Source organism: Vulpes vulpes, chromosome 6 (genome assembly GCF_048418805.1).
Source record: "Vulpes vulpes isolate BD-2025 chromosome 6, VulVul3, whole genome shotgun sequence".
Lineage (NCBI taxonomy): Eukaryota > Metazoa > Chordata > Mammalia > Carnivora > Canidae > Vulpes > Vulpes vulpes.
Genome location: NC_132785.1, coordinates 127,868,472 through 127,882,144, shown reverse-complemented (window position 1 = coordinate 127,882,144; position 13,673 = coordinate 127,868,472). Strand labels below are relative to the sequence as shown.

The following is a 13,673-nucleotide window of genomic DNA, read 5'->3' as shown; positions in this document are numbered from 1 at the left end:
CAAGAGCATTAAAAGCCAGGCGTGGGTTCTTTTGGAGTTACACCCAAATCATCGTCTCTGGGAGGAGGTGCAAAGCCATCAGGAATTCCAGAAGAAAAATGTACAAAGTGTAAGGAGAAAAGAGTCTGGCCCTAACTGTGGGCAGCCTCAGGTTTAGAGCCCTTAGAAATAAGTAACTGGCTTTTTATTTTTTAATTTAATTTAATTTTAAAGATGTTATTTATTCATTCATGAGAGACACACAGAGACAGGCAGAGACACAGGCAGAAGGAGAAGAAGGCTCCTTGCGGGGAGCCCGGTGTGGGACTCGATCCCGGGACTCTGGGATCACGCCCTGAGCGGATGGCAGATGCTCAACTACTGAGCCACCCAGGTGCCCTGAACTCTGGCTTTTTAAACCAAATGAAAGCTGGGCCCTGAGTGCACCCTGTCCCATCCCCATCCCCTGGGAACCTGTGGAGGGCAGGCATCCTTGCGGGGGGCGGGGGTTTAGTGTCAGCCTGTCCAATGATTCAACATTCAAGAGCAGATAGCCAGGGAGGCAGGTTTTGGACAGGAGAGAACATTCTTTTTTTTTAATAATAAATTTATTTTTTATTGGTGTTCAATTTGCCAACATACAGAATAACACCCAGTGCTCATCCCGTCAAGTGCCCCCCTCGGTGCCCATCACCCATTCACCCCCACCCCCCACCCTCCTCCCCTTCCACCACCCCTAGTTCGTTTCCCAGAGTTAGGAGTCAGGAGAGAACATTCTTGTGTGGGATCTTTCATTTTATGTTTACAAATGGCTTTATTGAGTTCTAATCCACCGATGTACAAGAAACTGCACGTATTCAAAGTGTACAACTTACTAAAAATTTTTTTTTGAGTAATTCCTACACCCGGGGTGGGGCTCTAACTCATGACCCCGAGATCAAAAGTTGCAGGCTCTACCCACTGAGCCAGCCAGGCGCCCTGGATTTACTAGGTTTTGACATCGACACACGCCTATGAAGTCTTTAGAATTATCAAGATAACAAACAGATTTGGCTTCCCAGAGTTTCCTTATGTTTAGGGTCCTCCTTGTCCTTCTCCTGGTCCCCCAACCCCAGGCAAACCATTGATCTGCTTTCTCTTCTATATATTATATGGAATTTCTTAGAATTTTACATAAGTCGAGTATATCCTCATTTTATGTCTGTTTCCTCTCCCTCAGCATCATGACCTTGAGGCTCATCTCTATGGGAGCACGTATCAGTAACGCAGCCCTGTATCCTGGAGGAGCCCCACCTGGCCGTGACATGCTGTCCTCTTCTGTAGGTGGTTGGGCTCCATCTGCTACAATTTTGTTTGCATTTCTGTGTCTAGGTGTGGGAGGAATATTGGAGTCTCTTCTTTTATTTCTTTTTTTGGGGTAATACCTTTGGTTTTAGTATCAAGGTCATACTGGTTTCATATAAGTTGGGAAATCTCCTTTTCAGGTATTCCAGAGGAATTTTTATAGAATGAGTGTGGTTGCCTCCTTTGTAGAGTTCACTGGTTTTCTCTAAGGGAAGGTCTTTCACTGTCGATGCTATTTCTTTTGTCGAAAAAGATGAGGATAGAGACTAGATAGAAAAACAGATGATAGAAGAAGCTATTCAGGCTATCAACTTCTTTTTTAGAGAATTTTGATGGTCAATCAAGCCATTTGCGCATTTCATCTGGATTGTCTAATTGTTCATAGGAGCGATTAGGTGGCTCAGGGGTTGAGCATCTGCCTTCAGCTCAGGTCGTGATGCGGTTCTGAGATCGAGTCCCACGTTGGGCTCCCTGCAAGCCTGCTTCTCCCTCTGCCTGTGTCTCTGCCTCTCTCTCTCTCTGTGTGGCTGTCATGAATAAAGAAATCTTAAAAAAATAAAATTGTTCATAATATTGCCTTACTATCTTTTTAATATTGCAGGGTCCTTGGTGATATCACCCTTCTTGTTCCTGAGTTTGGTAATTTGTGTCTTTTTTGTTTGTTTTTTTTTCCCTGATCAGTCCGGTGAGAGGCTTACTCATTTCCATGATCTTCTCAAAGAATCAGCTTTTGGTTTTATTGATTTTAATCTATGGTTTTTTTTTTCTGTTTTGTATTACGATGATTTCCACTTTAATCATGATTATTTTCTTTCCTCTGGGTTAAATTTGCTCTTCTTTCTTTGGTTTCTAAAAGTGGATGCTTAGGTCATCAATTTGAGATTGTTCTTCTTTTTTTTCTAGCCTAGGCATTTAATGTTATAAATTTCCCCCGAGTACCGTTTTAATGGTATATTTGTCAGCTCACTGTCATAACAAGATACCACAGACCGGTGGCTTAAAAACAGAAATTATTTTTCTCACAGTTCTGGAGGCTACACTACCAAGATTGAGGTGACTTTAGGGCTGGCTTCTGAGGAGAGCTCTGTTCCCAGTGACCTGCAGGGTCCCCACATGGCCTTTCCTCTGTGTGTGTGCAGAGAGAAGCCTGTGGTGCTTCCCCCTCTTCTCAGGACACCAGCCCTGTCATGTTAGGATTTAACACTTGTGATCACCCCCCTAAAGGCCCCATCTCCAAATACAGTCACTTTGGGAGTCAAGACTTCAATTTTGGAGCAACGTAATTCAGTCCACAATGAGCGGCACCTGCCCTCCCCTAAATCCTCATACATTCTGTTTTCATTTTCCTTCCGTTCAGAAAACTTTCTGCTTGCCTCTTGGACTTATCCTTTGATCCATGGTTATTTAGAAGTATATTTAGCTTCCAAAAAACTGGAGATTTTCCAGATATCTTTCTGTTATTGATTTGTTATTTGATAACACTGTAGCCAGAGAGCATACACGAATTCTTTAAAATTTATTGATACTTGTTTTCTGGATGAGAATATGACTTATCTTGATAAATGTTCCATGTGCACTTGCAAAGAATGTGTACCTTTCTGGTTTTTAGGTGAAGTGTTTAATAAATGTCAGGTCAAGTTGTTGATGATGCTGTTCACATCTGATGTATTCTTGTTGATTTTCTGTCCACTTATTCTATTGGTTCTTGAAAAAGCTGTTGAAATCTCCAACTATGATTGTGGATTTGTCTATTTCTCCTTGCTGTTCTAACAGTTTTTGCTTCTTGTATTTTAGAGCTCAATTATTAAGTGCATCAGCACTTAGGGTTCTTATGTCCTTTTGATGAAATAGCACCTTGTCATTACAAAATGATTTCCTTCATCACTGGAAATACCTTTTTCTCTAAAATTTACTTTGATGTTAATATAGCCACTTGAACTTTCTTTTGACCAGTGTTGGCATGGTATGGGTATTTCCTTCCTTTTACCTTTAGCCTATTAATTTCTTCGTATTTAAACTGCATTTCTTGTAAGCAACAAATAGTTGGGTGTTGCTTTTTAATCCAATCCGCCCATCTCTGCCTTTGAATTAGGGTGTTTAGACCATTTACATATAGTGTGATTTTTGATTATCGATTTTGATATTCGATAATCTTGCTGTTTTTTACAGTTTCCCTCCATGTGATATTATGTCATGTATATTCACATATGGCATAAGAACCCTATAATAATATACTGCCATAGCTCTCCTTGGGGCCTTTCTGTTGTTGTTATACATTTTATTCATACATATGTTATAAATCTCACAACACATCATTTTTGTTTTGTTTAAATAATAAATTACATCTTAAAGAATAGTAAAGAATAAGAAAAAAATCTTAGCTATTAATTCATGTAAACCTTTCCAGTGCTCTTCATTCCTTTGTGTAGATCCATATTTTTACCAGAAATCATTTTCCTTCCCCTTAACTAGCATCCTTTAACATGTCCTATCATGCAGATCTGTTAGTAAATTCTTTAAGCTTGTGTATGTCTGAAATTATCTTTATTTTGCTTTCCTTAAAAAATTGTTTTTGTTCAGCATAGACTTTAGACTTCTAGGTTGACAGGTATTTTCTTTCAGTAATTTAAAGATGTTGCTCTATTCCGTTTTTGCACGCATTTGTCCTGGTGAGAAATCTGCTGCCATTCTATCTTCGTTCTTTGCGCATGATGTGTTTGTTTTCCTCTAGTTGCTTTTAAGATTTTTCTCTTTATGGCACAAAAACAGACACATAGATCAATGGAACAGAATAGAGAACCCAGAAGTGGACCCTGAAATGTATGGTCATCTAATATTCGATAAAGGAGGAAAGACTATCCATTGGAAGAAAGATAGTCTCTTCAATAAATGGTGCTGGGAAAATTGGACATCCACATGCAGAAGAATGAAACTGGACCACTCTCTTTCACCATACACAAAGATAAACTCAAAATGGATGAAAGATCTAAATGTGAGACAAGATTCCATCAAAATCCTAGAGGAGAACACAGGCAACACCCTTTTTGAACTTGGCCACAGTAACTTCTTGCAAGATACATCCACAAAGGCAAAAGAAACAAAAGCAAAAATGAACTATTGGGACTTCATCAAGATAAGAAGCTTTTGCACAGCAAAGGATACAGTCAACAAAACTAAAAGACAACCTACAGAATGGGAGAAGATATTTGCAAATGACATATCAGATAAAGGGCTAGTTTCCAAAATCTATAAAGAACTTATTAAACTCAACACCAAAGAAACAAACAATCCAATCATGAAATGGGCAAAAGACATGAAGAGAAATCTCACAGAGGAAGACATGGACATGGCCAACAAGCACATGAGAAAATGCTCTGCATCACTTGCCATCAGGGAAATACAAATCAAAACCACAATGAGATCCCACCTCACACCAGTGAGAATGGGGAAAATTAACAAGGCAGGAAACAACAAATGTTGGAGAGGATGCGGAGAAAAGGGAACCCTCTTACACTGTTGGTGGGAATGTGAACTGGTACAGCCACTCTGGAAAACTGTGTGGAGGTTCCTCAAAGAGTTAAAAATAGACCTGCCCTACGACCCAGCAATTGCACTGTTGGGGATTTACCCCAAAGATTCAGATGCAATGAAACGTCGGGACACCTGCACCCCGATGTTTCTATCAGCAATGGCCACAATAGCCAAACTGTGGAAGGAGCCTCGGTGTCCATCGAAAGATGAATGGATAAAGAAGATGTGGTTTATGTATACAATGGAATATTACTCAGCAATTAGAAACGACAAATACCCACCATTTGCTTCAACGTGGATGGAACTGGAGGGTATTATGCTGAGTGAAATAAGTCAATCGGAGAAGGACAAACAGTGTATGTTCTCATTCATTTGGGGAATATGAATAATAGTGAAAGGGAATATAAAGGAAGGGAAAAGAAATGTTGGGAAATATCAGGAAGGGAGACAGAACATAAAGACTCCTAACTCGGGGAAACGAACTAGGGGTGGTGGAAGGGGAGGAGGGCGGGTGTTGGAGGGGAATGGGTGACGGGCACTGAGGTGGACACTTGACGGGATGAGCACTGGGTGTTTTTCTGTATGTTGGTAAATTGAACACCAATAAAAATTAATTAAAAAAAAAGATTTTTCTCTTTATTACTGGTTTTGAGCAATTTGAATATGATGTGATTTCATCGAGTTTTTATCCTGTTATTTGGACTTTGGATTTGTTGAGAGATTCTTGGATCTTTGGATTTATAGTTATTATTAAATTGGCAGATTTGGGGCCATTATTTTTTAAAAATTTTCTGAACCTTCTTGCCTGTCACTTGGGGGTTCTAACTATATGTATGTTAGGCCACTTGAAGCTGCCCATAGCTTATTCATGTTCTCTTCACTTGTATTTTTATCCTTTTGTGTTTTATTTTGGATAGTTTCTGTTGCTGTCTTTGAATTAACTAATCTTTTCTTCTTTAATGTCAGTTGCCATTAATTTCATCCAGTGTTCTTTTTCATTTCACATATTTTAGTTTTATTTCTAAAAAGTTGACTTGGGTCTTTTTTATGTCTGTGTCTCTACGTGACATTGGAACATATGGAATACAGTTTTAATAACTTTTACTGTTTTTGTGTACTAATTCTTTCATCTATCTCAGTTCTGAGGTGATTTTGATTGACTGAGTAGTCTCTTCCTCCTCCTCCTTTTTTTTTTTTTAGAGAGGGAGAGAGAGGGGGTTGGGCAGGCGGGAAGGGAGAGAGAGAATTTCAGCAGGCTCCATGTGGAGCCTGACACAAACCTCGATCTCACAACCCTGAGATCAGAACCTGAGCTGAAATAAAAAGTTGGATGCTTAATCAACTGAGCCACCCAGGTGCACCAAGTATACTCAGTCTTGTGTTTTCTGGCTTTTTTGCATGTCAAGAAATTTTTTATCGGATGCTAGATATCATCCATTTTATCTTGTTGGGTGCTGGATATTTTATATTGTTATAAGTGTTCTTTAACTTTGTTTTGGAATACGTTAAGTTACTTAGATACAGTTTGACCCCCTCTGGGTTTGATTTATGATACCTTAGGTGGGCATATAATAGCTTTTATTTTAGGCCTAATTATTTCCCACTACTGAGGCAAGGTCTTCTTGAATATTTTACCTCATGCTTTATAGGTAGGAATTTTCCAGGCTGGTTAGTTGGAAGAGAGACTATTCTCAGCCCTGTGTGAATACCAGGCACTGTCACCCCTAGTCCTTTCTGATGGTTCCTGCCCCCTTTTGGATTGTTTTCTCAGAGGCATATGCTGATCAATTCTTTACTGAATGCTTGAGGGGGACTCTGCAGATCTTTGGGTTCTATCTCTGCTCAGCTCTCTCTTATCTGATACTCTACCCTAAGAGTTCTAGCTATCTTGTTCTCCCTAGACTCTCCACTCTGTCTCCTCAACTCAAGAAGTCTGCCAAATTCTACTGGGTACCCCTTTCCTTGTTGTGGCTTGGAAATCTTCTCAAGGAAGAAAGATTAGATAATTTGGAGTTCATGCCACTTATTCCCACATTCTCAAATATTATTGTGTTTTATTGTCTGATACCCAATGAGTCGAGAACTTTTATTTCATACACTTGGTCCAGGTTATTTTGGTTGTTTCAGGAAGGAGGGTAAATCTAGTGTCTATTACTTCATTTTGTTTGAGGGTGAAAGCTTCCATTTTCTTTTAAAATTGAAAATACTCTTCTAATTATAAAATTAGCTCACACTCATGAAAAAAATCAGAAAATAACAAAAAGATAGAGAAGAACATAACCACTCATTCATAACCACTGTTAACATTTTGGTCTATATTTTGTCACCTTTTTTCCCCTAAGCATATGTGTACATGTAGCAGGGTCACAAAATCACTCACAAATATATAAGATGTACAAAGAAAACAGAGTTTCTTTATTTTCCTACTTAATTTGATCTTTCTTGGGAGGTACCATCTGCTGGGTAATAAGGAGGGGAGACAATGAGAGTCCAGTGTAGTGACCTTAGTCTAATACAATAATCCAAATAGTTCTTTAAGAAACTCATGCTTCTTAGGTTAAAATGCATGGTCAATCAGATTTTTACAGCCCCATGTCCTCCATTCCTCCACTGGAGGCTGTGGGGGCATATCGGGTGGGCGGTTTCTGAGTCCTCTTGTGGCTAGAAAAAAAGGGTCTTCTGGCCCACACATGTTTTCCAGGTTCTCTCTGATATTGGGTGCAAAATAATTGGCCTGACTGCTCCATAGAATGGTGGCTGCTGAGGGGAAATAATGATGGGAGACCAGATCATGCAGGGATCATATAGGGCGTATGGGCCATTGTAAGGACTTTAGCTTTTGTCCCAAGTGAAATAGAGGAGTCAGTGAAGAGTTTTATTGCACCAGTAAGAGGCAGAAGCCTGACTGAAATGGGTCTAAGAGAAAATGGGAAGAGAGGAATTGGTGAGAGTGAGAATTGACACTTTCAAAGACTCTTCCTGAAAAGAGGAAGTCGAATGAGAAATCCAGAGGTTTTTTTTCAAATGGGATATAATGGGAGTTATCCAACAGAGAGGGAACATGATGGATGGTAGAAAGTTGCTGAAGGGGGTGGGGAGCTAGTTTATAAGTGAGGGGTTGGTGTTTAGGGCACAGCCAGGAGATGACGGGGCAGGGTGGCTGGGCAGATGTGGTGGGGAGCTGTTCATTGTTCTCCTTGTCTCACTTCCCTTTCTCACTGAAATAGGAAATAAGTCATCAGCCGAGCATGAAGTGTTGAAACGGGGAAGGAAATGCTGGGATTTTGAGGAGAAAGGAGTAGAAATGTAGTAGGATGGCCAGTCTGCATTAAGGGAGTACTTGAGTTCAGCATATGAAATTTAAAATGAGACCAGTCACCATGTCTGTGAGTTTTCCTGCAGCCTCATTCAGCCTAACAGGTGCTGGCATGGTGTTCTAATTAACCAGGTTAGAGGTTTTCCCAAGTGTTTGCAGTGCAGTGAGAGACAGATGAGGAAGCTGAAAGATACACATGAGACAGGGCTGTGATGACAGATGGCAGAATTCCAGCTGGGAAGAAGGGGAGTGAAGACATAAGATAGAGTTAATAGTGGTGGTAAAAAGTGGAAAGGCTAACTGATGACTTGTAGATCTCAGTGGGCTTGAAAGTTGTTGACATAAGGGCACTAATGGCGTGAGTTGGAATGATGAGAGATGGTAGTCGAGGTGGCATGCTTGAAACTGAGATTATGGAAGGAGTGACAGTTTGGGTAAATGGCAAGATCTTAGAGCAGTGTGGTCTGACAGAGGTACTGCGGGAGGTACAAATGTGAGCCACATAGGCAGCTAGAAGTTCTCTAGTAGCCACATTAAAAAAGCAAAAAGAGGGACACCTGGATGGCTCAGCGGTTGAGCGTCTGCCTTTGGCCCAGGGCGTGATCCCAGGACTCCTGGTATCGGGTCCTGCATCGGGCTCCCTGCATAGAGCCTGCCTATGTCTCTGCCTCTCTCTCTGTGTCTCTCATGAACAAATAAATAAAATTTTTAAAAAAGCAAGAAGAAATGGGCAAAAATAATTTAAATAACATGTTTTACTTGACTCAATACATCCCAGAGATAATCGTTCCAACATGCAATTAAATTTTATAAATTATTAGTGAAGAAGATATAGGGAAAAAAGCTTGTTGACATTGCTTTTGGCAGTGCTGTTTTTGGCCCTAATAGCACAAACAACAAGAGTGAAAATAGATAAATGGGATTGCATCAAACTGAAAAGCTTCTGCACAGTGAAGGGAGCCATCCATCAACAGAATGAAGAGACAACCTACAGCATGGGGGGAAATACTTGCAAGCCATACATCTGATAGAGGTTCAGATCCAAAATGTATAAGGAACTTAACTCTCTCTCTCTCTCTCTCTCCCTCTCTCTCTCTCTCTCTCTCTCTCTCTCTCTCTATATATATATATATATATATATATATATACCAAACAAACCAAATAACCCAATGAAAACATGGGCAAAAGACCTGAATAGATATTCTCAAAAGAAGACATGCACATGGCCAACAGGTATGTCAGCAAATACTCAACATCACTAATCATCAGGGAAATGCAGATTAAAACCATAACGAGATACCACCTCACCTTGTTAGAATGACCAAAAGGACAAAAGATAACCAGAGTTGGCGAGGATGTGGAGAAAAGGGAGCCCTTGCACAGTGCTGGTGGGAATGCAAACTGATGCACCCACTGTGGGAATGCAAACTGGTGCACCCACTGTCCACAAAAAATTAAAAACAGAACCACCATACAATCCAGCAATCCCACTCTGGGTATATATCAAAAGCCAATGAATTCAGTATCTCAAAGAGTTTTCCACATTTTCGTGTTCATTGCAGCATTACTCAGATAGCCAGCATATGAGATCTACTTAAGTGTCCGTGAAAGGATTAATGGGTAAAGAAAATGGGATATAGATACACGATGAAATATTATTCAGCCATAGAAAAGGAGGTGATTCTCTCATTTGTGACGATGTGGATGAACCTGGAGGACATCATGCTAAGTGAAATAAGCCAGGCACAGAAATGAATACTGCGTGACCTCATCTATATGTGGAACCTGAAAAAGTTCAAGTCATAGAGACAGAATAGAATGGTAGTATCCAGGGGCTGGGGATGAGGGAAATAGGGATGGTGGTCAAAGTTTACAAAGTTTCAGTTATGCAGGATGAGTAAGGCCTAAAGCTTAGATGTACAGCACGGCAACTTGACTATAGTTAATAATACTCTATTGTATACTCGAAATTTGCTAAAAGAGTAGATATTTCTTTTTAGAAGGGGGAGGGGCAGAGAGAGAGGGAGAGAATCTTTTTTTAAATAAATTTATTTTTTATTGGTGTTCAATTTGCCAACATACAGAATAACACCCAGTGCTCATCCCATCAAGTGCCCCCCTCAGTGCCCGTCACCTAGTCACCCCCACCCCCCGCCCACCTCCCCTTCCAGCGCCCCTAGTTCGTTTCCCAGAGTTAGGAGTCTCTCATGTTCTGTCTCCCTTTCTGGTATTTCCCACTCATTTTTTTCTCCTTTCCCCTTTATTCCCTTTCACTATTTTTTATATTCCCCAAATGAATGAGACCATATAATGTTTGTCCTTCTCTGATTGACTTATTTCACTCAGCATGACACTCTCCAGTTCCATCCACGTTGAAGCAGATGGTGGGTATTTGTCGTTTCTAATGGCTGAGGAATATTCCATTGTATACATAGACCACATCTTCTTTATCCATCATCTTTCGATGGACACCGAGGCTCCTTCCACATTTTGGCTATTATGGACATTGCTGCTAGAAACATCGGGGTGTAGGTGTCCCGGCGTTTCATTGCATCTGTATCTTTGGGTAAATCCCCAGCAGTGCAATTGCTGGGTCATAAGGCAGATCTATTTTTAACTCTTTGAGGAACCTCCACACAGTTTTCCAGAGTGGCTGAGCCAGTTCACATTCCGACCAACAGTGCAAGAGGGTTCCCCTTTCGCCACATCCTCTCCAACATTTGTGGTTTCCTGCCTTGTTAATTTTCGAGAGGGAGAGAATCTTAAGCAGACTCCTTTATTTATGGACAGATCTGAGGCTTGATCTCACAACCCTGAGATCATGACCTGAGCCAAAATCAAGAGTCAGACACTTAACCAACTGAGCCACCCAGAGGCCCCTAAAGGAGTAGGTCCTATATGTTCTCATTCATCACACACACACACACACACACACACACACAGCTATATGAGGTGGTGGATATGTTAATTAGCTTGATTGTAGTGATCCTCCCACAATGCACACGTGTATTAAAGCATCACATCATCCACTGTGATATATACAATTCTTATTCATCAATTATACCTCACTAAAGCTGGAAAAAAGTTTTAAAAAATCTTAAGACTAATCAAGACTTTTAAAAAGTATTAATGAGATATTTTAAAACATTTTATGCTAAGCCTTGAAATCTGTATTTTATACTGACAGCACATCTCATTTTGGACTAGTTTCAAGCAGCTTGTGGCCCCTGAGCTGGACAGCACACAGCTAGAGAATGACCGTGGGGAGAATGGCTAAGAAGGTGTGGAGGACAAGATCACTGGAGGCATGGAGGTTAAAGAATGGAGAGGTCATCTCTGTAGATAGTTAAATCACCAAGATTTAGGACAGGAGCGGTTAGGACAAGTGACAATGAGCCAGGAGTGGAAATCTTCTAGGAACAAGTAAGAGGGATTAGCAGACAGTTGCAACCAGGAGCTGGAGAGTTTGGGGAAGGTGGGAGGGGTGGTAATCTGGAAGGAAACATGAGGAGCAAGGGTGGTGCCATAGAGGGCTGGGCTCCAGCCAGAGCAAGACCATGGAGAAGACTTAGAAGAGAGAGATTCTCTTGCTCATGGTGTATATTAAGGTGTAGGGGGCACAGTAAAGGCCTTTGGTAGTCGAGGAGGGATAGAGGATGGGGCTGGATTCCAAGATGGGCAGAGCCTTATGGGGATTAGGGTCCCTAGGGATGGTCCAAAAGCCTGGGCAGTTTTGCTCCATGAGGAGAACAGAACTGAACAGTTAACAATGCTCTTTTGACTTGACTTACAGCCTTTGCCCATTTCCATGGTATAAATACTCCTACGATGGCTCATTTTAAGCTACTAATGGTTTAACAACCAGAATGCAGAATGTCAGAAAAAGGAGCAATTGGCTCTTCCAACAGTACACGCTGTTCCCAGAAGTGGAGCACTAGGTACGGGGGATCTTGGGAGAGGCCCTGGTTGTCTCCAGAGAAGACATGGTGGGATGTGAGAGTAGAGGGGCAGAAGTAGAGGAGGTCTTACAAGAATGAGAAGTCTAGCCCCCATTAAACTCTGCCATGGAGCATGGAGAAATGGGTGGCATATTGAAAGGACTTCCAATATGCATTTTTCTGTATCTTTGTGATGAGTCACCCAGATTCCTCTTCCAGGAAGGACCTGTCACCCCAGCTGCTGGGAGTGCCTTCAGCTGTCAGCCTCTTCAAGGATTGCTCAGCTGCAAAGAGCCACCTCATCCAAAGTCATGACCGTTCCACCGGGCAGCTCCCTTCAGTGGTATATCAATGCAGGGGCAAAGAGATCAGCCAACTCCACCCAACTGAGGACACTGCTCATGGGTCATTCCAGCTCAGGCATTCCCTGTGGGAGCTATCATCATGTCTGTGTCAAAGTTTTCCTTCTTTCTCTGACCTGGCCTCCCTCACCTCCCTTCCACAGGTATTGATCCAAGGGCCAGTCCTTAATAAATACCCCATTGCTCACTAACTCCATTTCAGACTCTGTTTCTGGAAGGACCCAACTTGCAATGCTCTCTGCCATGGAGACAAATTCTTTATGATCTCAGCCAGTTCAATCGAGTGGAAAGCTGCCTTGTTTAAATTTGCCTCTCTTTGATAACTGTGGGGGGGGGGGTGTGTGAATTTTTTTTTTTTTTTAACAAGCATTGACTGAATTACTTCCTGTGTGGATTGTCTTCTTATATTACTTCCTTTGCCTGTTTTTCTATTGAAGTGTTTGTCTTTTTCTCGTTGGTAAGAGTGCATATATGTATTACCGTCATAAAGATACCAATCTTTGCTTTTTGTGTATGGTTCAAGAAATGTTCTCAGGTTTTCCAGTCTGTGGTGTGTGTTTCTTTTGTGGTTGAGAGCACACACGCAGTCACACTGCCCTATCGCTTCCTAACTGTATGACTTTGGGTACATTCCTTCCCCTACAAGAGCCTTTATTTTTCATCTGTAATTGGAAGTCGAGTTAACACTTTGTAGGCTTGTTACGGGGATCGGATGATTTAATAAAGTGCTTACAACAGTTCCTGGAGTACAGTGAATATGAGATAATTATCTGCTTTTTAAAAATTGGTATCTGTATTATTTTTTCTTACCGGCCACACAGAGGTTATACGTCAGGTACTCATAGGCAGCTTTCGTGGGTTTTGCTTTTGGAGTCATATTCAGGAAAAACTTCTTTCTTTTAAGATTCTGCAAATATTTACCACCATTTTCATTTGGTACTTATATATATATATATTTCTCCTACATCTATATAGAATCCAGAATTTATTTGGATGTGAGGTTTGCATGTTTCTTGAATGCCCAACATGACTTTAGGAACTCTATCAGTCAGCATTCTCCAGTGGAGTGGAACCAAATAGGATATTCACGTATATAAAGGGAGATTTACTATGAAGAATTGGTTCACACAGTTTTGGAGGCTGAGAAATCCCATGGTCTGCTGTCTGCAAGCTGGACACCCGGGAGAGCTGAAGGTGAAGTTC

General features: G+C 41.1%; 1 long non-coding RNA gene across 2 annotated transcripts in view; it reads left to right on the top strand.

Moving 5' to 3' along the window:
• LOC112930273 (uncharacterized) overlaps nucleotides 1-13,210 on the top strand; it is a 29,649-nt gene extending 16,439 nt beyond the window's left edge. Inside the window, exons 3-5 of one of the 2 annotated variants that reach the window (XR_003237091.2) lie at nucleotides 1,199-1,298; nucleotides 9,359-9,403; nucleotides 12,328-13,210. This is a non-coding gene — a long non-coding RNA (uncharacterized lncRNA). Of the gene's footprint in view, nucleotides 1-1,198; nucleotides 5,480-9,358; nucleotides 9,404-12,327 lie in introns of those variants that run through there. The other variant, XR_003237090.2, reaches the window with a different exon arrangement.
• Nucleotides 13,211-13,673: the final 463 nt, after the last annotated feature.